Source organism: Eschrichtius robustus, chromosome 1, assembly GCF_028021215.1.
Source record: "Eschrichtius robustus isolate mEscRob2 chromosome 1, mEscRob2.pri, whole genome shotgun sequence".
Classification (NCBI taxonomy): domain Eukaryota; kingdom Metazoa; phylum Chordata; class Mammalia; order Artiodactyla; family Eschrichtiidae; genus Eschrichtius; species Eschrichtius robustus.
In genome coordinates, this window is record NC_090824.1 from 121,015,858 (window position 1) to 121,037,261 (window position 21,404).

At 44.3% G+C, this 21,404-nt stretch overlaps 1 protein-coding gene and 1 pseudogene across 7 annotated transcripts in view; both read left to right on the top strand.

The window, feature by feature from the left end:
* The window catches only part of FAM81A (family with sequence similarity 81 member A), a 121,653-nt gene that overhangs the window by 33,529 nt on the left and 66,720 nt on the right, over window positions 1-21,404 (top strand). For 2 of the 7 annotated variants that reach the window (XM_068552651.1, XM_068552680.1), the window contains exon 1: window positions 12,139-12,206. The exons of 2 other annotated variants lie outside the window; for them this stretch is intronic. The gene's annotated coding sequence lies outside the window, so the exon portion shown is untranslated. Of the gene's footprint in view, window positions 1-12,138; window positions 12,207-12,651; window positions 12,697-21,404 lie in introns of those variants that run through there. 3 more of the 7 variants (XM_068552689.1, XM_068552661.1, XM_068552698.1) reach the window with 3 other exon arrangements.
* LOC137759775 (vasculin-like protein 1 pseudogene) lies at window positions 5,605-7,155 on the top strand (annotated as a pseudogene).

Here is a 21,404-nt window from a genome sequence, read left to right on the forward strand (position 1 = left end):
AGAATTCTCTTTACTATTATCTTGGAGTAGATCTTCCACTTCCTGGGCCCATGTCTCTTTCTTTTTAGCTTACTTTCTTATGCAGTTTACATTTCTCAGTAAAATCCTGAGAAAGTGTACATTTTTGGGAAGTAGCATATATGAAAATGCCTTTATTTTGCCCTCAGACTCAATGGATAGTTTAGCTGGATGTAGAACTCTAGAATAGAAATAAGTTTCTCTCAGAATTTTACAGGTACTGATCTTGCTTCCAGTATTACTATTGAGAAGTCTGATGTCATTCTGACTCCTGATTCTTTGTCTGTGATATACTTACAGTCTGGAAGATTTTAGGATCTTCTCTTTGTCTTTAGTGTTCAGAACTTTCAAAATGAATTGCCTTGGTATCAGTTTTTTTTTATTCACTGTGCCAGGTACTTGGTGGTTCTATTCAATCTAAATGATCATGTCCTACAGTTATAAGAAATTTTCTTGTGTAATTTCTGCAGCTTTAGAGGGCTTACTATGGGCAGTCTTATTGGTTGGCGTGTCATCCAATATTGCTCATAAAAATGCTTGTGTTGAAGTTTTTTTAAAGCTTGATTTATAATTTTCTCTCTTTCAGTGTAACAAAAGGCGAGCTGATATCTCTTGTGAAAAATTTTCTACAGATATCATTTTTATTTTCTCCCCTTGGAAAAAGAGTAGACTCTTCCTTGAAAAAAGAAATGTCAAACTTATTATATTAAGATTAGATACTGTGTATGCTTGTGTTTTATTTTTTTAAATAAATTGATTGTTTGTTTGTTTATTTATTTATTTATTTTTGGCTGCATTGGGTCTTTGTTGCTGTGCGAGGGCTTTCTCTAGTTGCAGCGAATGGGGGCTACTCTTCGTTGTGGTGCGCAGGCTTCTCACTGCGGTGGCTTCTCTTGTTGCAGAGCACACGCTCTAGGCGCATGGGCTTCAGTAGTTGTGGCTCACGGGCTTAGTTGCTCCGCAGCATGTGGGATCTTCCCAGACCAGGGCTCGATTCCCTGTGCCGTGCATTGGCAGGCGGATTCTTAACCATTGCGCCACCAGGGAAGCCCCTTGTGTTTTAAACTTATAACGAATTAGCAAGACTTTTGTATTAGTCACTAAGACCTATCCAAAAAAGATGCTCCAACTTTTGAGTACTGAAATTATGGAAATAAAACAAAATAGTCAAACCAATATTAATTATTTGCTCACTCTTCTGACTGGATTTGGGAGAAAATAAGCCGGGAAAAGCTCAGCCCTGACTTCTGATGTAAGAGACTTGGGCAGAGATACTAGTCAGGAATGGGCCACATCTACTCCTGGTGCTAAGAACAGGGTAGGCAGGTGGAGAAAAGAATCTTAGAGGGCAGAACCCAGGTCAGGTGGTGGCAGGAGTAGGGAAGTAAAAGTCTTCTTTGTTCTGGTGATGCTTTGAAATCCTACTTTATAGTTCAGGAGAATAAACCAAACAGCTGAAAGCAGGGGCCAGATAACTGTCTGGTGTTGGTGGTGGCAGTGGTAATCATTGACTCCTCAGCCATCGCTGGCTATATTTATCCTCAGAGATGTCCATGGTGAGCAGAATAACTTCAACTGGCAGTGGGAGGAAGGACGATGGGCTAGTGATGCCATCTGTACCTTTCCCACAGCACCAAGTATTATGCATAGGCCTCTTTCCCTTTTCAAGGGCCTGGGTGGGTGCTTAATTTGGTTGAATCATATTGGTGGAGCAGGAAGGATTCAGATAAATAAGGCAGAAGCAGTAGTGTGACAATGTCACTCATTGTTCTTAGAGGAGAACTTGGAATTTGTGTTAGGTGCAGCCAAAAATGATCGGGATATTAGGCGCTGTACATCCGTTTGACTAGGACATTGATAACTTCGTGCAACGGAAAGAGATGGTTTGGGGTGTGGCTGACACCAAAAGGATACTCAGAATTGTTCCAAGACAAGCAACATCAGTAATTGTGTGAGGAGTGAGTCAACCAGATTAATTACCAACTTCTGTCTGCATATGTAAGATAAAATAGTTGAGCCAATATTAATTAGACCTTCACTCTTCTGATTGGGTCCTGGGAGAAAATAGTAATAATAAAATTTATATGATATTAGATATAATAAATAATATTAAAATAGTAACTGAAGTGTTGCCCTAAAGTTTTTTTTACATGAGTTAGTGCCTTTGATCTCCATTAGAATCCAGTGAAGTAGGCACTACATTAGTGCCATTTTACAGATGATGAAACTGAGTCAAAGAGACATTAAGTAACTAGCCTAAACACATACCAGTAGTGTTTAGGAACTTCAGAGCATGAATCCTCCTTAAAAAAAAAAAAAGAATGTGTCAAATTTACAATTTATGACTCTAAGGGGAAGAGAAAGTTACTTCCTGAGTCTATCGTGGTGAAAACCTATTACATGACTATGGGGGGTGGGAGGCAGCTACAGCTCCTGGTAGAAAGTCCTACAGCTCATTCACATTACCTTGGGAAATCTGCTGTGTGTACATGAAAACAATTAAAGTGTATCCAAAGGGAGGAAACAAAGAGGGTTACACTTGGTGTTTCTCCTGTAAGAACAACTGCATAATATTAATTTTAAGTGCAGAATATGTGTTGTCTATTAATCAGGACTTTAAAAAATAGCATTCTGTATACATTTTGCTAGCAAGCATGCACTCATAAAGCACTTGCTTCAGTTTCATTATTTAAGAAGATGCTCAAATCCCAAAATATTTTTGGCTCTGTGTATTTCAAACTAAAGATTCTTTTATCAGGTTCATTTGGAAAATTACACTAAATCTTCACTCTCTGCCAATGTAGACCTGGGTGAAGGTGTAAGAAATCAGATAGAGTGTTAAAATTAATTTGCTATCCCCAAAATAAAATTTTTTGTATGTTACTCTTCATATTCTTTGATATGTGCAATCCTTGGGGGAACAAAAGGGGAACTGAAGCAACATTTATTCACGTCTCACTATGCCACGCGCTTTATGTACTGAAGTTTATGATGCATTTTTCCTTCCTAGTCTGATGTGATCATCGGGAGGCCATCCAGCATCTGGTTAAAACACAGGCAGTGGCATGAGAAGTGCCCAGGTTCAAATTCCACCATACCACAAAAATAGCACTTAAAATTTATACAATATATGTCATTATCATTCTTACATGAAATCTAACTATGGCCAATAACATGAAAGATCGATGTTGTATTTCAAATATAAGAATATCAAATACCAACATCTGAAAATCCCACCCACTAATCAAGATTATCAGCAATTCATTTATTGATCTACCAGCCCTATCAAATATCATGATGAAATTTCCACTCCCTATTAGAAATCTGCTTAATATTGCAAATCCCAACAGGAGGCTTTCTAGCAATACACTATACATCAGACACAATAACTGCCTCTTCATCTGTGACTCATATCTGCCAAGGTGTGAGCTACAGATAAATTATCTGAAACTTACATGCAAACAAAGCCTCCATATTCTTTATCTGTGTATTCATCCTTTCTAGTGCCATAAAGCTTTGGGACCTGGACAAGCCATAGCAATGTCTCTAAGCCTCAGTTTTACTCACGGATTTTTGCAAGGAATAAATTAAATACTATTGGTAAAGCATTTAGCCTAGGGCTTGACACATAAACACTGGCTATTATAGCATCAGGGCCAGGGCCCAGGTGAGGTAAGGCACATATGTGCAAAATTTAAGGGGGTGCCCAAAAAACTCAGTAATGAAGATAGATAATATTTTAATGCAATACTTTAAAAATTGAATTAGTGCCAATAATCCATGAAGAACAAAATATCAAAAATTTCAATAAGGACAGTATTGATAGTCCTGATTTTTCCTTTGCTTCACTTCAGTGTGGCTTGGCATGACACAGTATAATGTATCATGTATGTTGTGTGTATTGTTATTTAGTGGGTATTGTCATTTCTTTTTTTTTTTTAATTTATTTATTTATTATTTATTTATGGCTGTGTTGGGTCTTCGTTTCTGTGTGAGGGCTTTCTTTAGTTGTGGCAAGCGGGGGCCACTCTTCATTGCGGTGCGCGGGCCTCTCACTATCGTGGCCTCTCTTGTTGCGGAGCACAGGCTCCAGAAGCACAGGCTCAGTAGTTGTGGCTCACGGGCCCAGCTGCTCCACGGCATGTGGGATCTTCCCAGACCAGGGCTCAAACCCGTGTCCCCTGCACTGGCAGGCAGATTCTCAACCACTGCGCCACCAGGGAAGCCCGTCATTTCTTTTCTGTTGTTGAACAGAAGTGAAAGTTGTCTCTTAGTTCTTGTACCTGTAAGGATCACTGTCCAATAATGTACTACTTGGCAGAGAAGCTGAAACAAGAGTGTCAGCTTATGTGGGGATCTATTTTCTAAACTGTGGTGTCCTGACTGCTTAATACATGGTAAATAAACATGATTGTTTGCTCAGCTATACTGAACTGAGCTATTGTGGCATGAAACTTCAGAAGAGCTTAAAGACTATACAGTATATATATATATATATATATATATATATATATATATATATATATATACACATTTTTTTTTGGCCTATTTTCTGAAAATCGCCGGAAGGAAAATTTTTTCCAGAATCAATGTGCAGGAGTCTTAACGGCCCATGCACGTGAAGGACGGAGGGAGCCGAAGTGATAGATTCCTGTGGCCTTTAAAATGATTGAATAACGATGGAAATGGATGCAAAGTGACTTCTCTACTGAAGCAGAAGATTCTTATTACCTTCCATTAACTCAGTTTAGTCTTCAGGAAGGGGCAGAGCGAGTGAAATACAGAAAACTGAAGAGAAGAAAAACTCACTTTGGAACTTTCTCCACGACTGTTCCTTAAGCCCTATCTTTCTACTTGTTTTGATTTTGCTGTGAATTTATAAATAGTGAAGACCAAAGAAATAGAAGAAACATTTGAGAGCTTTATACCAAGAAATTTGCCTTGAGAGCTGCTATTCTTCGGAGGGAAAAGCATATCAAGTTCCTGTCTGATTTTTTTTTTTTTTAAACAAGGTTTCTTATGTCCTTAGATTTTGAAGGATAAGTCAAATATAAATACATACCTGCACACTAGTTGTAGCAGCTGTGTAAGAATAATGAGATTTGTAAATTAAGGGCTTTGTAATGTGGATGTTTTGCTACTAGAGTTGACTGCTCAGAAGATCTTTTATAGCTCTTCAGTGTTTTATTTTTGATCTATCATTTCAGTGACATTATTTGCCCAAACAGAACTCCATCTGTCTTTCTAAGCTATGACCTTTCTGTGAACAGTGTTTGCATTCAATGTGCAAATGTCCATGTATTATCTATTTAAGCAACATCATAGGGCCATCACTCAAGGAAGCTGAATGAGGTGAACATTGATATAGCTCTTTCCCCTTTCCATTTTTTAAATGTAACAAATACTTTTTATGTTCCCCTCCCCCTTCCCCTTTCCCCTTTTGGAAATGTGTCAGGATCTAGATAGTTTAAGGTGAGCAATTGAGGGGACTGAGAAATTGATCCACACAGAGTCTGGCTTCTTTGTGCTTCATCATAAGGTGTGCTGCTGGCCAGCCTAATTTTAAGTACCATTTTAACAAGAGAACCTCGTGGAAATCCAGCTGGCAGACTCAAGGAGTTCAGGAAACAGGACCACAGAGGTTACACTCTGGGATCCTGGCCATGAGGTTGGATGCCTCACCTTGCTGAAAAGAGACACTGGACCTAAATGGTGCAGCATGACTTTGTTCCTGCTTGGCTAAATTTCTCAACACCACAGTCAGCTAAGTCACCTACGGCCACCTTCGAAAAACACGGAGAGCACCTACCCCGAGGAGATGGTAGACTTGGAGTAAGCCGTCGTCGACATAATTCCTCTGATGGCTTTTTTAACAATGGACCTCTACGAACGACAGGAGATTCCTGGCACCAGCCCTCCCTATTCCGCCACGATTCCGTGGACTCTGGTGTCTCTAAGGGAGCATATGCTGGAATCACAGGGAACCTATCTGGTTGGCACGGCTCTTCCCGAGGTCACGACGGCATGAGCCAGCATAGTGGGGTGGCACAGGGAACCATCACCACTGGAATGGCAGCTTCCACTCCCGGAAAGGCTGTGCCTTTCAGGAAGAGCCACCTACAGAGATTAGGGAAGAGAAGAAAGATGATAAGGTGGAAAAGTTGCAGTTTGAAGAAGACGACTTTCCTTCTTTGAATCCAGAAGCTTGCAAACAGAATCAGCCATGCAGACCCATTGGGACCCCTTCTGGAGTGTGGGAAAACCCACCTAGTGCCAAGCAGCCCTCCAAAATGCTAGTCATCAAAAAAGTTTCCAAAGAAGAACCTGCTGCTGCTTTCTCTGCTGCATTCACCTCACCAGGATCTCACCATGCAAACGGAAACAAATTGTCAACCATGGTTCCAAGCGTCTATAAGAACCTGGTTCCTCAGCCTGTACCACCTCCATCCAAGCCCAGTGCGTGGAAAGCTAACAGAATGGAACACAAATCAGGATCCCTTTCCTCCGGCCGGGAGTCTGCTTTTACCAATCCAATCTCTGTTACCAAACCAGTAGTACTGGCTGGGGGTATAGTTTTGAACTCTCCCAAAGAGAGTCCCCGCCAGCACCACTCCTCCAATTGAGATCAGCTCCTCTCGTCTGACCAAGTTGACCCGCCGAACTACTGACAGGAAGAGCGAGTTCCTGAAGACTCTGAAGGATGACCGGAATGGAGACTTCTCAGAGAGCGGAGACTGTGAGAAGCTGGAGGAATCAGAGGACAACAGCACACCTGAAGCAAAAGAAGATGGACAGGAAGGCTGTCATCAGAATGGTCTTGCTCTCCCTGGAGAAGATGAAGGGGAGGTCCTCTCTCACTCTTTGGAAGCAGGGCACAGGTTATTGAAAGCAATGGGATGGCAGGAGTATCCTGAAAATGATGAGAATTGCCTTCCCCTCACAGAGGATGAGCTCAAAGAGTTCCACATGAAGACAGAGGAGCTGAGAAGAAATGGCTTTGGGAAGAATGGCTTCTTGCAGAGCCAAAGTTCTAGCCTGTTCTCCCCTTGGAGAAACACTTGTAAAGCAGAGTTTGAGGACTCAGACGACACGGAAACCAGTAGAAGTGAAACATCTGGTGACGATGCCTGGAAGTAGGCATAGCAATGCTTACTGTTAAATCTGACCCAGTAAACTCAGCTTGTGTGTTTAGGGGTTATACAGAAGAAATTGTTCTTTTCCTTTTCCTTTTCTTACATTGTTGTTGAATACTTCATGCACAAGGGAAATAATCATATCCCAAAGAGAGAGCGAGGGATTGGCTTGTTTAGCTTTTGTTGTTGTTCTTCCCTGTTATCTGCTTAAGAGAACTTTGTGTGGTGGGAAAGATTTTTAAAAAACACACACATACACACAGTATATATGGGGCGCGATGCACAAGTGGGATCTGGCAGGGCAGAGAGGAGGAGACACAGGTTTGCAGCAGCAGCTTCTACTACCAGCCCTTGGGGCACTCACCCCTGTGCTCAAGCAGCCATTGTCAATGACAAAGTGACTATTGAAGTTATAATTGTATTAAATGAATGCTAATAATTTGGATATTTTATTTTGTTTCCAGCTGCTCAGGTAACGTTAGCCCTTAACCCAGCATATATGGTTTTTTCACTTTTTTTTTTTCTTTCTGGGTACAGCTGTAAAATATTTGGATATAGGAAATGTTGTGTTATTCTTGCAGCCTTGATATTCAGGGTGGCTTGTAAAATATACATTTTTGTGAGATCTCAAAGATTAAGATTATTTTGATAACATTATTTACAGGTTTAAAAGATGTGGTTATCACAAGTCTGTTGAGGGGGGAAACTACTGCATAAAATTACTAACTTGGAATAAATATTTTGCATCAGTCTGGAAAAAAAAAATCAATGTGCAATGGAATTTTCTACAGTGCTCCCTCCCCTTGCCAATGAAATGGGTTTTGGATGAATCAGTTTAATTATAAGGTTATTCTAGAACTTCTGGCCATAAACTCTTTGGATAAATCCTCCTTTATTCCAGATTTCACTCTCTAGTGAGTAGTATTATGTTAAGGCTCAGTTTGCTGTTTCAACACAACCCAGCCTGCCTTTGCCCTGCTATGTACACCAGCAATTACCTAAGTTAAGACATAGATAACACCTTCTAAGTTAACACTACTACACTACTAGGAAGAGTCTTCCAATATTTTATGCTTCCCTGCTGGTTGTGCCCTAATTATAATTACTTAAAAAACCCTTGTGAGATGGATAGATACCAACAAATTCATAAGCAAAACATAATATTTGAGAGAATTAGCCAACACATGAAGGGAGGCTGTTAGCAAAAACAGATAAGTCAATTATAGTTTACTCAAAACATGTGAAAAATCCATTATTTTTATATATAAAAGAGGAAAACAAGGGATTTCTTTAATTCTAAGATGTAACTATTATCGACAAAGAAAACCACCAAAGAAAAGCAATAAAGAATAACACATATTTTATTAACTGATTATTAAGAGAATAATGTCCCAAGGTCTGAACCCCACCTTTGTTCAATGTAAGATTTCTCTTATTTGATGAAAGATTTTTTAAAAGGAAATGGATATGGTGATGATGAAATTAGTGGCAGAATTTAGATTGAGTTAGTCAGTGCAAAATGAGGTATTGTGCTCTCCGTTTCTTCATGACTCCAACAGCACATATAAATGCAAAACGTATTTTCTTCTATCTTGAAAATGTTCACTTAGCACTAAAAACCTCTCTCTTGACCTTATTTCTCACCTTCCCTGCACTACCAAACTTCTCTAAAGAGTGACCCACACCTCCTCCTGCATTTCTCTGGCAGCCAGTCTTTTCTTAACCCACAGCAGTCCAATAACTCAAAAATACCCATGAAGGTCACCAGTGACCTTCTATTCACTAAATTTTCTTGACTTCTGTGGGACTTGTCACCAAACTTTCCACCTGGAGCTTCTCTGACGTCCCTAACATCTCTGGTTCTTCCTCGTTGTTCCCTTTGTGGGAACCCTCTTCCTCTTTCTGGTTCCTATATATGACCATTGCTTGTGGGTCAATCTTTTAGCACCTTATTATTGGTGAAGAACACTGTGTGACACTGTGTGACACACCTCACAATGGATCTTGACGCCCCACTGAGTAACAAGCCTTAGTTAGAGATAAAGTGCTAACCACCCTGCAGGGCTCACCACATTCTTGGTCCACCTGCTTTCCAGCCTTTTTACAAATACCACTTTTGACCTATACAGTCCCTTGACCTTCCCCTAGATGAGCCAGCTCACTGGCCTCATAGAAGCCCCGTGTATCGTATCTTCGTGACTTTTGGTGGTGCTGAGACACAGGTAGGACCAGAACTCAGCTGTGGGAATTCCCTGGCGGTCTGGTGCACGCTTCCATTGCAGGGGGCACCGGTTCGATCCATGGTCAGGAAAATAAGATCCCACGAGCAGTGCGGTGCAGCCAAACAACAACAACAAGAAACAAACAAATAAAACCCCTCAGCTGTGCCATAAATCACTTAAAAAAAAATTTTCCACAGCGTCTAGCAAAATACACTGCACTAGTTATTTGTATTTAATAACTGGTTGCTGAATAGTATGACAACCATCAAGTTTATAAAATTGCTCTCTTTGATGAAACTATTTTTGTTAATCTGTGCCAGTATTAAATAATTTGTGATACATCATAGCTTTTAAATTAAAGTAATGCAAAAAAAAAATCCATTTCCTGTAATGAGTCACAATCAAACAATTCTGGAAAAACAGATAGTTCTTTGAAATTTATCCTACAGAAATAGTTTGAGTTGGAAAAAAATTAAGGTAGGCTTAAATCATTGTGCACTGTGTCTCCTCAGGATTCAAAACATGTCACCTGAACAAGGGGGAAGAAAAGGTCAGAAGTGGGAAGTCGTGGCTCTACTATACTATGAAACTTCAGGATTCCTATTGAGGAATTCAGAGTTTGCAAGAGCTACAATTATTTGTCTTCTTACTAATGAATCTTTTAAAATTTTGGATTCTATTTATGCTAATTGATATGATTTTTTTTAAAGGAAATTAAAGTCAGCCAGAATGAAATGGTATATATACATAGCAAGGGCCCTCATTTACCAGGTCCTCTTCTTCTCTACCCTTGAGAGTGATGGAGTCTTGTGGCAATTACAGCATAAAGTTATGCTTTGAAGGCCAGCAGAAGTACAGGAGAGAGTTTCCTCTGTTTTACATATGCTCTACTCTGAGGATTATAAGGATTGCTGCCATTCTCCTAGGAAGCCAGGAATGGGTGCCCTGCAGCTCTGAATCAAGGGGGAGTGGCAGAATGGAGCTGGGACCAGGGGAGGGAGTGGAATAGTAAGGGCGGGGGGGGGGGGGGGGTGGAAGAAATGAGGCAGAGGGGACTTTCATGTGCCCATCTGAGATGCACACCTTACACTCTGGAAGGCAACCCACTGGGGACAGGCCAGAAACATTTTGAACCTTTCTTGGGACTCTTGATGGTGGGCTCTGGGTTTGAATGAGTACTTTCCCGTAAGACCTGCATGTCTTTCCAGACATAGCAGAGAGTTATGTATGTTTCAAATATATTTTCAGTGGGAGAAAGTCAGTGGGAAACTGAGTGATACTGTTATCAGGATGACATAGGATTCAATTCCATATACATTTACTGAGTGCGTACCATGTGCCAGGCAGTGGGAATCAAAGGGAAAAAAGGAAAGAATAATCACTGAGCTAAAGGGATCCTCCTAGGTCAGATCTCCACAACATAATTCACAAGGTCATGCACTCTCCTTATCACAATGTCAGTTTCATGCTGTCTGTGGTTATTTGATTGATGTGTTTCCGGCTGTAAGCTCTATGAGAGCAGAGATTCGTGTCTCTTTTTCTTTTTCACCATTGTGCATGCACAGTTTCTAGAATTTGACAAGCATCCAATAAGCATTGTTCACTGAATGTTATGGATGCATTAGCCCTTGGTGGGGATATTATCCCGTTTTGTAGGTATGGAAACAGAATATCCAAGACCACATAGAAGTAACTGTTGGAGAGAGGATTCCAGAACAACTCAGCCTAACTCCACAGCCCAGAGTCTTTCTACCAAGTCCTCCCTTTCCCTGGGTTGGAGAGGCTGTGGCTGGTGGAGGAGACGGATAGGAACACCCTTCCTGGGTAAATACTAGCGACAGGAAAGAGGTATGAACCGGAGGTGGGCGTAGGTGGGGGTCCCCAACTCTGCTTAAATCCCGCCCACAGAGAGGAAGCAAATTTCTGAGTGGATCGGCGTGTGCAGCCTGCTCAGAATGCACATTGAGAGGAAGGTGCAAAGAGTTAGGACGCCCTAGGAGGCGGGTGAGGCAGAAGGGAGGAGGAAGGCATGTGAAGAAGAGGGGTGGTAGCAGTTCTTTCTTTCTTGCGTCGTGCCTGCTGCCATGAGACCGGATCCTTGGTCCCAGTGGCCGGTGTCAAGGTGATTCATTAGATGACACTTGGCCGCCTCGAGGGTTAGTTAGTTCCGCTGCACAGGTGGGGCGTCAACGCGCAAGCTGTTTCCCAGACGGTGGCCTCATAAAATAACTTCTCCTCGATTTGGAAGGCGGTGGGGGTAGATAATAACGCTTTCTGTGGGAAAGAGGTTTGGTAAATAACGGATGCTAGGGCTCTGAAGAGAATTACAGGGCAGGCACCATGGCTATTATCTTAATCAGGCACCATTTCAACACCCCTCTCTTCAAGTCAACCAGCCCTACAACAGGACTTATTTTCCAGTAAGCGAAATCCCCGCCCGCCGACTCCGAGCCGCTGGGCTGCGAGCTGGGTGGGAAACAGCAGCGGGAGGAGAGGCTATTTCGGGTGTGGGAACGCGGAGGGAGGAGGGGCGGTGCCGCGGGGCTGGGCGCGGGCGCGGGGAAAGCCTCCAGCTCGGGCTGCCACGGCAACCGCGTCCAGGCAACGCGCCCGGAAGCCGCTCGGGCGGCGCGCGGCGGCTCGCGCCCCCCGGGAGCCGCGAACCCGGCCGGGCCGCGCGCCGGGCCAGGCGGCAGGCACGCACTGATTGGACGGCGCTCCCCGCGGCGCGGGCCCGCAGCCGGGCGCCCAGCACAGCCAGCGCCAGCGGCCGCCGCACCCAGCCGCGCCGGCGAGGACATGGGCAGCCGCGGCGCGCCCGCCCCCCGCGCCGGTGAGTGCCGCGCCCCTGGCCCCCGCCCTGCCGTCTCCCGTCGCCCGAGGCGGGAGCTCCCGGGGCCAGCCGGTGACCTTGGGGCGGCCGCCGGGGGGCTGGGCTCGGGGGAGAGAGAGCTGAGCGTGGCCCATGTGACCTGCTGCCGGCCGGAGGGTTAACTGCATGCTGACGCGAAGGGATGAAGTTGGGCACCGAGCGCGACTGGCGTTGCATTTTTGCGGGGGCCGGGGGAGGTTGCATGCTAGCAAGCCAGCAGAAGCCCCAAGGGACTGTTTGGGGGAGCTGGGGTGGAGCACAGATTACCAGGGGGCAGTGCCAAGTCAGCCGTCCCGTTACTCAGAGCAGAGTGACCTTGGGCGGGTTCACCTCTCTGCCCCCTCCCTACCCCTTTCTCATCTTTAAAAGGAGTGGCTCGGGTTCTTTGAAGTTCCAGGGTGCTGTTGTGCCGTCTTACGGTGAGCTGAGAAGGGACCCCCAAGAACTGCAGGTAACAGGACATACGAGGCTTAGCCTTGTTTATTCTACCAGGGGTTTCCATTAATTGGCTCTCAAAGTGGTAAGATATGTTATCGTTTTGTGAAAGATTATGGAGAGAAAGCAGTGGCTGATTAGAGAGTGGCTTCTCCTGATGCCCAGGTTAAAGCCTCTTGAGTGCTCTAAAGTCATGCACAAAATCAGGGTTAAGACTCCTGAGTTCTTTCCTGTAGTTAATCTAATAGGAAACTTTGTATTTGAACAGGTAGAATCAAAACCCAATAGTGGCAGGCAGCAGCAAATGAAGTGAGTCATTTCTTCAATATGCACGAGGTTGTGTGTGTGCGCGCGCGTGCGTGTGTGCCTGGCTGCGCTCATGCCCTCGTCTTAAAGTCTGTGTATGTCAGTGTTAGAAATTATTTAATAGGAGTAAGCAGATTTGAACCTACAGAAGTGCAGCTCTCTCAGAAGCAGGGGCGAACATTTGCAGCTTGCTCTTTAAATAAGTTGGGTTTGTGAAAGTAAATATGTTCTTTACTGAGAAACATCCCTAGCATTTACCCATTGGGGGATGTGGGGGGGGGGCGGGTGAGGGTAGCAGTGCTCCTGAGACTCGGTCATCTGTGTCACCTCTTCTGTTCTTAACATTGGCTGGGGCCCCTTTCTGTATTCTCAGTTCATAAATTTCCCTCATTCTGGGAGAGGGAAGGGAGGGAATGCCCTATCCCTCTCACAGGTTTGGGGTTGCCCCATCTGTCTTTCTGCTCCAAAGCAAACCTTGATATTCTTTCCAGTCTGATTTCATCTGTATAAAAATGTGGGTTGGGAAGACAGATTTTTCACTGTTAATGAATAAGCTTCTTCTGCAAGCTTGTTTACCCGAAGGTTTAATAATCTTTAATGGTTTACATATTAGAAATCTGATAGCGTTCAGATAGAAAAATCCTTACTGCCCAAGAATCCAGCCACTAAGCCCTACAAACCCTTTAATGAATCACACCTCATTACACTTGGATCCCTCAATAACAAACTGTTCAGCCTCCTGTCCTGCAGGCTGCTAACCTGTGTGTCTCCAACTCGCCTTGCAGTCTCTTGTTTCTTACAGCCTGCAGCCACATGCCTTTGTTTTCATTTTGCTGCAGCTGAGTCCATCACCTGTCCCTCCCCTAGCTCCAGAGCCTGAGTGAACAACTTCCCTCAGAACAGCCCTCTCCCATCTCAACCGGTGCAGGGACTGGGCTTCCCGTTGCTTCTCAGTGCTGCCTCCAGACCATTAACCCATCCCTAACAGAGTCTTCTCGCTACACGTCATGCTGTCTGCTTATGCCCCATACCCTCCTTCTTATCTTCTGAATCAGTGCTTGCCAAACCTGGTGGCTCCTCTGAGTCACCTGGAGCACTTTGAAAAACGCAGCTCTTTAGCCTCTCCTAAACATACCACATTAGAATCATCAGGTGGGCAAGACCTAAACATTTTTATTTAAAAAACAAACCCAAAAAGAAGGAAACAGAAGGGGAGGGAAAAGAGAGTTCACCAGGTAATTCTGATGTACTCCCAGGTTTGGGAATCACTTCACTTGATGCTACAAAAAATTAACAAACAAACATGAACAACTAACTTGGTTCTGTTCTCTACCTTGTCTCTTGCTGGTGACTTTGGCATCACTGTTGAGGCTCTGTTAATTCACTGATCTTGAAGTTCATCAAGGTCCTCAACATCAACTTCTATGGCCTTGGTTTCTACTTTACTTCAGCCACTCACTTCTTGAACTTGTTTAGTCATGGGAATTTTTTCCACCTTCAAGGTCTGGAACTTGGATGTCAGTTTGCTTCGCCGATTCTTTCCACTTACTGCACCAGACTAACCGTCACTGAAGACTCTGGTCCCTTAATAACTTACTGTTCCAATCCCTTTATGTCTCTGTTTATCTACTTGGAGTGTATACGTTCCAGCCATTTCAGTTTTGTCCAGAATCCCAGAATCCTTTGTCTTAACATGTTGGACTTCTCATATTCCAGTCCTCAATCCAAAATCACCCTCATCATCTGCTTTTCCTTCTCCCAGTCTGCCAACTTATCACAAAGACCTTTGCACTGGTTCCACTGTAAACTTATGCTAGCTCTAATTTCACCTAGGTCTTACTTTTCTATGAAAAAAAAAAAAAAAATCCATCTTTTATGAACTCCCAGCTGCATTCCATTAGAGGTTATGGCAGACTTTTCCATTCCTTAAACTTCCAGTCAGTTTCCTTTCTGGAGACAGCCTTTTTTCATTCACCAGATTAAGGATGTTTACATTGGAGTTTACTGCCTTCTGCTTTAATGTAAGTTCCCATTGTACCCTCCTCACCACCCCAAGCATTTGTATCTGTGCTGTCCAATGTGGTGGTCACTAGCCGTATTGTCACTGGTAACCGTATAGTGACCAGTAGTCAGATGTGACTGCTGAGAGCGTGAAATGTGGCAAGTGTGACCGAGCAACTAAATTTTCTGATTTTGGTAAAATTTCAGTTAATTTAAATTCAATTGAAATAGTCACCTGGGGCTGATGGCTGCTGGATTGGGCAGTGCAGTTCTGCACCCTGCTCCTCTGTTGACCTGTCCTCAGGTTTCCCGCCTCGGACTGCCCACTTACTCCTTCTGGCCTCAGCCCCACCTTTCTGTTGAAACTGCTGTCGCGTGGGGCTCCAGCAGAGGTGTCCAGGTTGCAGAGCTGAGGCCCGTACTCTGTCCCCCTGCTCCTTGGTCTCTGCCCCGCATCTGCTGCCGGCGGTCACCCTTCTCCCCAGCCTCTCTCTTTCCGCGTCTCCTTGTCACTGGCTCTTCAGGGGCAACTCAGACCTCACTTATCTCCTTTCTCTTCCTGACTTCTGAATGGGAGATTCAGTGGGATCCTGTCCTGGGCCTTTTTCTTACCGGGACTCCTCCCTTCTCCCAGCATCAACCCCATCTCAGGGCCAACATTAGTCGCTAATGGACAGTTACCGTGGGCCTCACGGGGCACTGTGGTTCGCTTGTATCATGTCCTTCAATCCTCGCTCCATATCTGTGAGGCAGATAGCCTTATCACTGCTGTTATGGAGTGAAGAAATTGAAGCAGAGAGAAATGAGAATAACTTAAGCAATTGTTACTACTGCTGGTTGTTAAGGAGCGAACTGAGAGAGGAGCTCTGGCAATCTGCCTTCGAGCTCTGCTTTTAACCAGGTTTTACTCAGCCCCCCCAGACGCCTTCAAACCTCCATTTCCAGCTTTCTGAATCCCATTCAGAATTTAATACCCAGAAGCCCAGCTCTTTTGTCTCTAAACAGCTCTTAATCCTAGCTTCCTTAATCTTTTTTCCCGTTAACTTTTTATTTTGAAGTAATTCCGATTTATAGAAAAATTGCAAGAATCATTTAAATAATTTCTATATACTTTTCATCCAAATTCTATAAATAATAACTATTCACCACACTTGCTTTTTCTTTCTCACACATTCGCTCTTTTTCTACACACATACACACGCACGCACGCACACACATACACACACATGCACGCACACACACATACATGTGTTGTGATTTTTTGTTTTGAACCTTCAGAGTAAGTTATAGACATGATGCCCCTTTACCTCCACCCTCAAATACTTTAGTGTATATTTCCTAAAAAATACAAGGGCATTTTCTTGCATAACAAACATCAAAATCAAAACATTGACATTGATTCTGTACTATTTTCCAATCTACAAACCTTATTCAGGTGTCACCAACAGTCCTAATAATGTTCTTCAGAGCGAAAGAAGGAAAAAATCTTAAAAAAAAAAAAAAAAAAAAAAGCCTCTTCCTGGTCCAGGATCCAGGTCCAGGGTCTTGTACTGTGCTAGTTGTCTTGCCTCATTAACTTCCTTTATTCTGGGCAGTTCCTCAGTCATTCTTTGTCTTTCATGACCTTGACACGTTGGAAGGGTGAGGCTGGTTATTTTGTAGAATACCCTTTAACTTGGGTTTGTCTGGAGTTTTCTCGGGGTAGGTCCAGGTTATCCATCATCAGGAAAGCCTCCCACAGGGGAGAGAGACATCATGTCCCTCTCGGTGCATCTGTCATGATTTTCGTGCTCTCGTCATCCTCTCTGTGACCTGCTTTTGCTCTCTCGGGTTATTCTGACTTTTCTCCTCTTCACACCCCTGCATCCAGTTGGCTGTTGAGTGTTGCAGTGCCCCCTGCACAGTCTCCTTCAATTTGTCCCTTCCTTGCCATTCCTCCTGTCTCTCCTGTAGTGGATTCAAGGCCTCCGCGCGTGGTCCTGGCAACTGTTTATCATGGCTTACCAGCAGGAATCCGTGCGTGCGGTAATTTTCACTGGTCAGTACTTCCTCTGCTCTGTCCTCCCTCCACCCTTTCTCAAGCTGTCCTGCGTTTACTTGACCCATCCCTTTGAATAGCCCACTCGAATGGCTGCTTCTCAGTTGCATTTCCTGCTGGCCCAGTTCGAACTGATCCTGCGCCTGCCTGGAGGCCATGCCTGGCTTGTGCCACCGCTTGGCACGTACCAGCCTCTTCACTCTTGCACGGTGGCTTGTCTGTTCTAGTTCCCTATTGAATCGAAGCTCCCGAGTGCGGGAACTGTGTCTTATTCAGCCCTGCAGAGGCTCAGTGAATATTTGTTGACTGGACTAAATGACTTGATTAAAATCATTAAGCGAATGCGCAGGCTGACCTTAGACTTGTCTGCTAGCGTGCCGTACGTGGTGGTAGGCGTGAGACCCGTGCTTTACTCTGAGGGTCAGGTAGGTGTTGGCTCAGAATAGGGCCTGTTAGCAAAACGATAGGTAATTCAGAAAGGTATTTCCATGTTGTAAGTGGAATAAATGATTTTCCCCCCGATGACATCTTAACTTTGTGTATATGTGTCAAGACAAAGAAAGGGCAGGTTGGATTTAAAAAAAAGAAGAAGAGAGAGAAACCTAACAGCATATTAAAAAATGGCCCATCTATTTCTTCACACCCCAAGTGAGCAGCTGAATGTGTGAGGGGCAGTTTCTCAGGCTCACATTCTCCCTTCGAGCCCTCGAGCCACCTGTCCTCTCCTCTCCATTGTCCCCCCGACTCTCTCTCTGCTCCCGTCAGCACTGCCGCCCTTCCTCCATCCTCCCTTCACTCTTTCTGCCTGTTCCTTTCTCTTAATAATTCTTCTATTTTCCTCCTTCTCCTTAGATTGATGATTTTATTTTTGACTTCTTGGATGTGGTTTCATGTCCCATAAGTTTTTAACCTAAAAGCGGGTGAAAAGAGGGTAAAACAGTGGCTTTGTACTGCTCGGTGGGCTTTTTTTGATTCCCCCCCTCTCCCCGCCGCCGAGGGTCGGTAGATCTTGGTGTTGTAAAAACGTAGTCATCAGTGATAATAAAATGGTTTATTTGATTACCTTTCTGCTACAGCAAGAGAGTTACTGGGAACATGCTGATAAACATCAAAAGGCCTGAAGTTTTCAGTCTGTTAAGGCAAAATTGGTGTTTGAGGTCAGCAATCCGACCGCAGGGCAGTGAGTTGTTGAAGTTACAGGAACAGGAGTATTCCTCCTTGAGGTGTGCCTGCACGTGCTGGCTACGGTCAGCCTTCTTTCTCTCCTGAGAATGCTTGTGTGCCAGTGACATCTCTGGACAAAGTAGCTGCCGAAGTGAAGGCAAGAGATTCTGCTGCTCAGCTGAGTGGGGCTGAAATAACAAGCGTGTTTATGTGGGAGAGAATGAGGGGGGTTGCTTTTGCATTATGGAATTCTTAAAATTGTTTCACCGGGAAGATGTTATTCAGAAACCCCTGGTGCCTTCAGCTTGTTTTTTTGTTTATTTCAGATTTCTTTTTTTCCCCCGTTTTTAATTATCTCTAGAAGAGCTCAGGAGGCCTCCCCTGCCCTCTCTAAAATAGTTATAATATTAATGTGCTGAACTCAAGTCGTTAACCCCAGATAAAAGAGTCTCTCACAGACTCCTGTGTTCGACAGGGAAGTCCAGGCCCCTCCCGCCATGTATGAGGAAAAGGGCAGAGACAGGAGGCTGGATCTTTCTTCCCAGCCCCAATCCTTAGCTTTTCAGCCAAAGACTGGTGTCGGGTGTGAACCCGAAAGTCACGACTAGCATTGTGTCCGCGTGAGTATACAAAGTCATGCCTTCCCCTCCTCTGTACTATCCTGGATGCATCGGGGGTGTAGGTAGTTTGGGAGGGAGAGAGTTTACGCAGGTTTTTAATAATACTTTTTCTGTTCTAGCTGGTGCATTCGGCAGATTCCTTTTTTAACATCTGGTAATGTGTCTTCTCTAATGCTAGAAAGAAAAGTTGCCAAATATAGCTGTGGATCATAATAAAACACCCTAAAGGTAATACGAACACACTTCTGGTGTGGGTGCGGGCATGGGTGAGCGCCCGTGCTCACTGCAGGGCAGCCTGAAGCAGAGCTCACGGCTGGAAGGCACCTTGAGTCAGCAAGTGATATATCATTTGGGCAGAGCCACTCACTAATTAAAATGATGGGCCTTACCAAAGTAGAACAAGCAAATGAACCAATGTTTACGAGCATCTGTGAAGGGGCACCGCGCCCTTCTCGGGGGTTACAGATCCACGTGGTGTGTAGTCCCTGCTGCCCCACCACAGCTCAGCTGGGGAGACAGAACCCACGAAAAGTTCAAATTAACAATAGAAGATTTAAATAGCATTTCAAAATAGCTGTTATTAATAGATGGGAACAGAAACCAATCTGTTTTTGCAGGGATTCTCCTAAAAATGTTAGCATCGTTCCAAGCTGTGCAGAGTGGCTTAGAGCAACATCGGTGGCCGCTCCTTGGGTTCCAGGGGTCCCGATGATTTCAGCCCACTCGTGAATCCATCTGGACCTGTCGGAGGCCACATGTATGTTGCAGATTTACAGGATCCCATCAGTTATGCAGCAGTCCCTGCCCTGACTGCAAGGCCACTGTAAATGGTTTGAACATTTTGAAGTTCGTTTTCTTACGGGTTAGAAATACAGCCACCTTCACCTTTCTACCATCAACAGAATTCCCCTGGTGAATGCACTAGTGTGGAGCAGAAAGGACACAAGTGTTGCAAGGTGGATTGAAGGCCATTTCCACAAAAGCGATTGGAAATATCTGCCTTGGGGCCCTGTTGGTGGCGGGGTGAGGGAAGGACTCACACTCTCCCTGGAGCCGAAGCTGTTTGGAATGCTGTGCTTGTGGCTCCCACTGATGGCAGCCCCGGGCCTGATATAAGGGCAATCCAGGGCTCCACGGGGGCTTTAACGAGGGTCCTGGGCTCAAGCCTCATTATGTGCCCACAGGGAATGGGTACAGATTAGCAAACTGGGAGTTGTTCAGTCGATACAGGGTTTCGGTTTTAGAAGATGAAAAAGTTCTAGAGATCTGTTGTACCACAAGGTGCATGTAGTTAATACTATACTCTAAACTTAAAAATGTTTAAGGTGGTCAATTTTATGTTATATGTGTTTAACCACGGTAAAACAAAATTTAACAGCAAACTTACTTTAAATGAACCATTGAGTCTTTTACACCCAGAATCAGTCGTGTCTCTTTGGTTTTGATAGCTAGAAATGGGCAATTTCTGCATTTTCTGTTTGTTTGTGTGTCTTTTCTCATTGGTTCATTCTTTTATGCGAGAAGTTTTCACTTAAATTTTTGTCTTGAAAAGAGCATCCTCATTGAAGCATTTTGAAAAGAAGGAAAAGTAGAATAGAAATGTACCCAGGGCTATTGTTTTGATTTATTTCTTTCCACTGTTTAAAAAAATATTATTATAATAGTACTTCTAGTACAGGAACCCCTGCCACACTCTCTCCAGGATGGCTGAGGGATTTCTGGGTTGCTGGGGTAATGTGCTATTGAAAAAAATTATCAGGCTGTGTCAGGTAAGCTTCATTTGCCGTTGACCTAACGCGTCCAGAGAGGGACGTTTTGGTGTAAAGATGCCCATACTTTGGGATGTAGATGGCATTATGGTTATGAGGTGGATCTGAGGGAAATCTGGGTAAGTTTCCTAAGGAAGGAAGGTTATAAGGCCTTACACAGCCTCTAAGGCTAGAGGCTAGAAGCAGATTGGCCCTAGCTCTTTCCCCCGTTTGAAAGCAAGAATGTTTCAAGGAGGCAAAAACTGTAAAAACAGGTACAAAGTTTATTATTAAAGACACAGCACAACGTATGGGAGAGCACACAGAGAAGCAGTTTGTTTATTTAAGACAGAAGCAAGGGAGAAATACACACCCAGAGAGAAAGGATACAGAGGTCCTCTCTAATGAGGAGCGCGGTAAGTGAGAAGCCAGGCAGAAATACACACCTGGAGAGGAATGTGGGAGTCCTGAATGGAGCGCAGTGAAGAGGGAATTTAAATCACTTACAGGGGACAGCCCTTCCGGGTCTTTGTTTACATTTGGCCAATTATCTCGTTTCTTTTTTCACACCTGACTGGTCCTAGGACACCCCCCCCCCCCCCCCCCCCCCCCGCCGCCAAGATGTGTGCACAACTTTTTGCTAAGGTGGATCCCTCCGCAGAGGCCTGTGGGTGCATTCCACACTTATGATGGGGTGACACCCCCTCCCTTTTTGACCCCCAAGGCGCCTTCCTGCGCATGTGCAGACAGGGAAGTTTTCCTTGACCTCAGGAGTGGGCACCTTATCTCTTTACTTTAGCAGAACTCAGCTTCTGCCACTAGCTTTGTCCTTGGAGTGTCTGGGTGA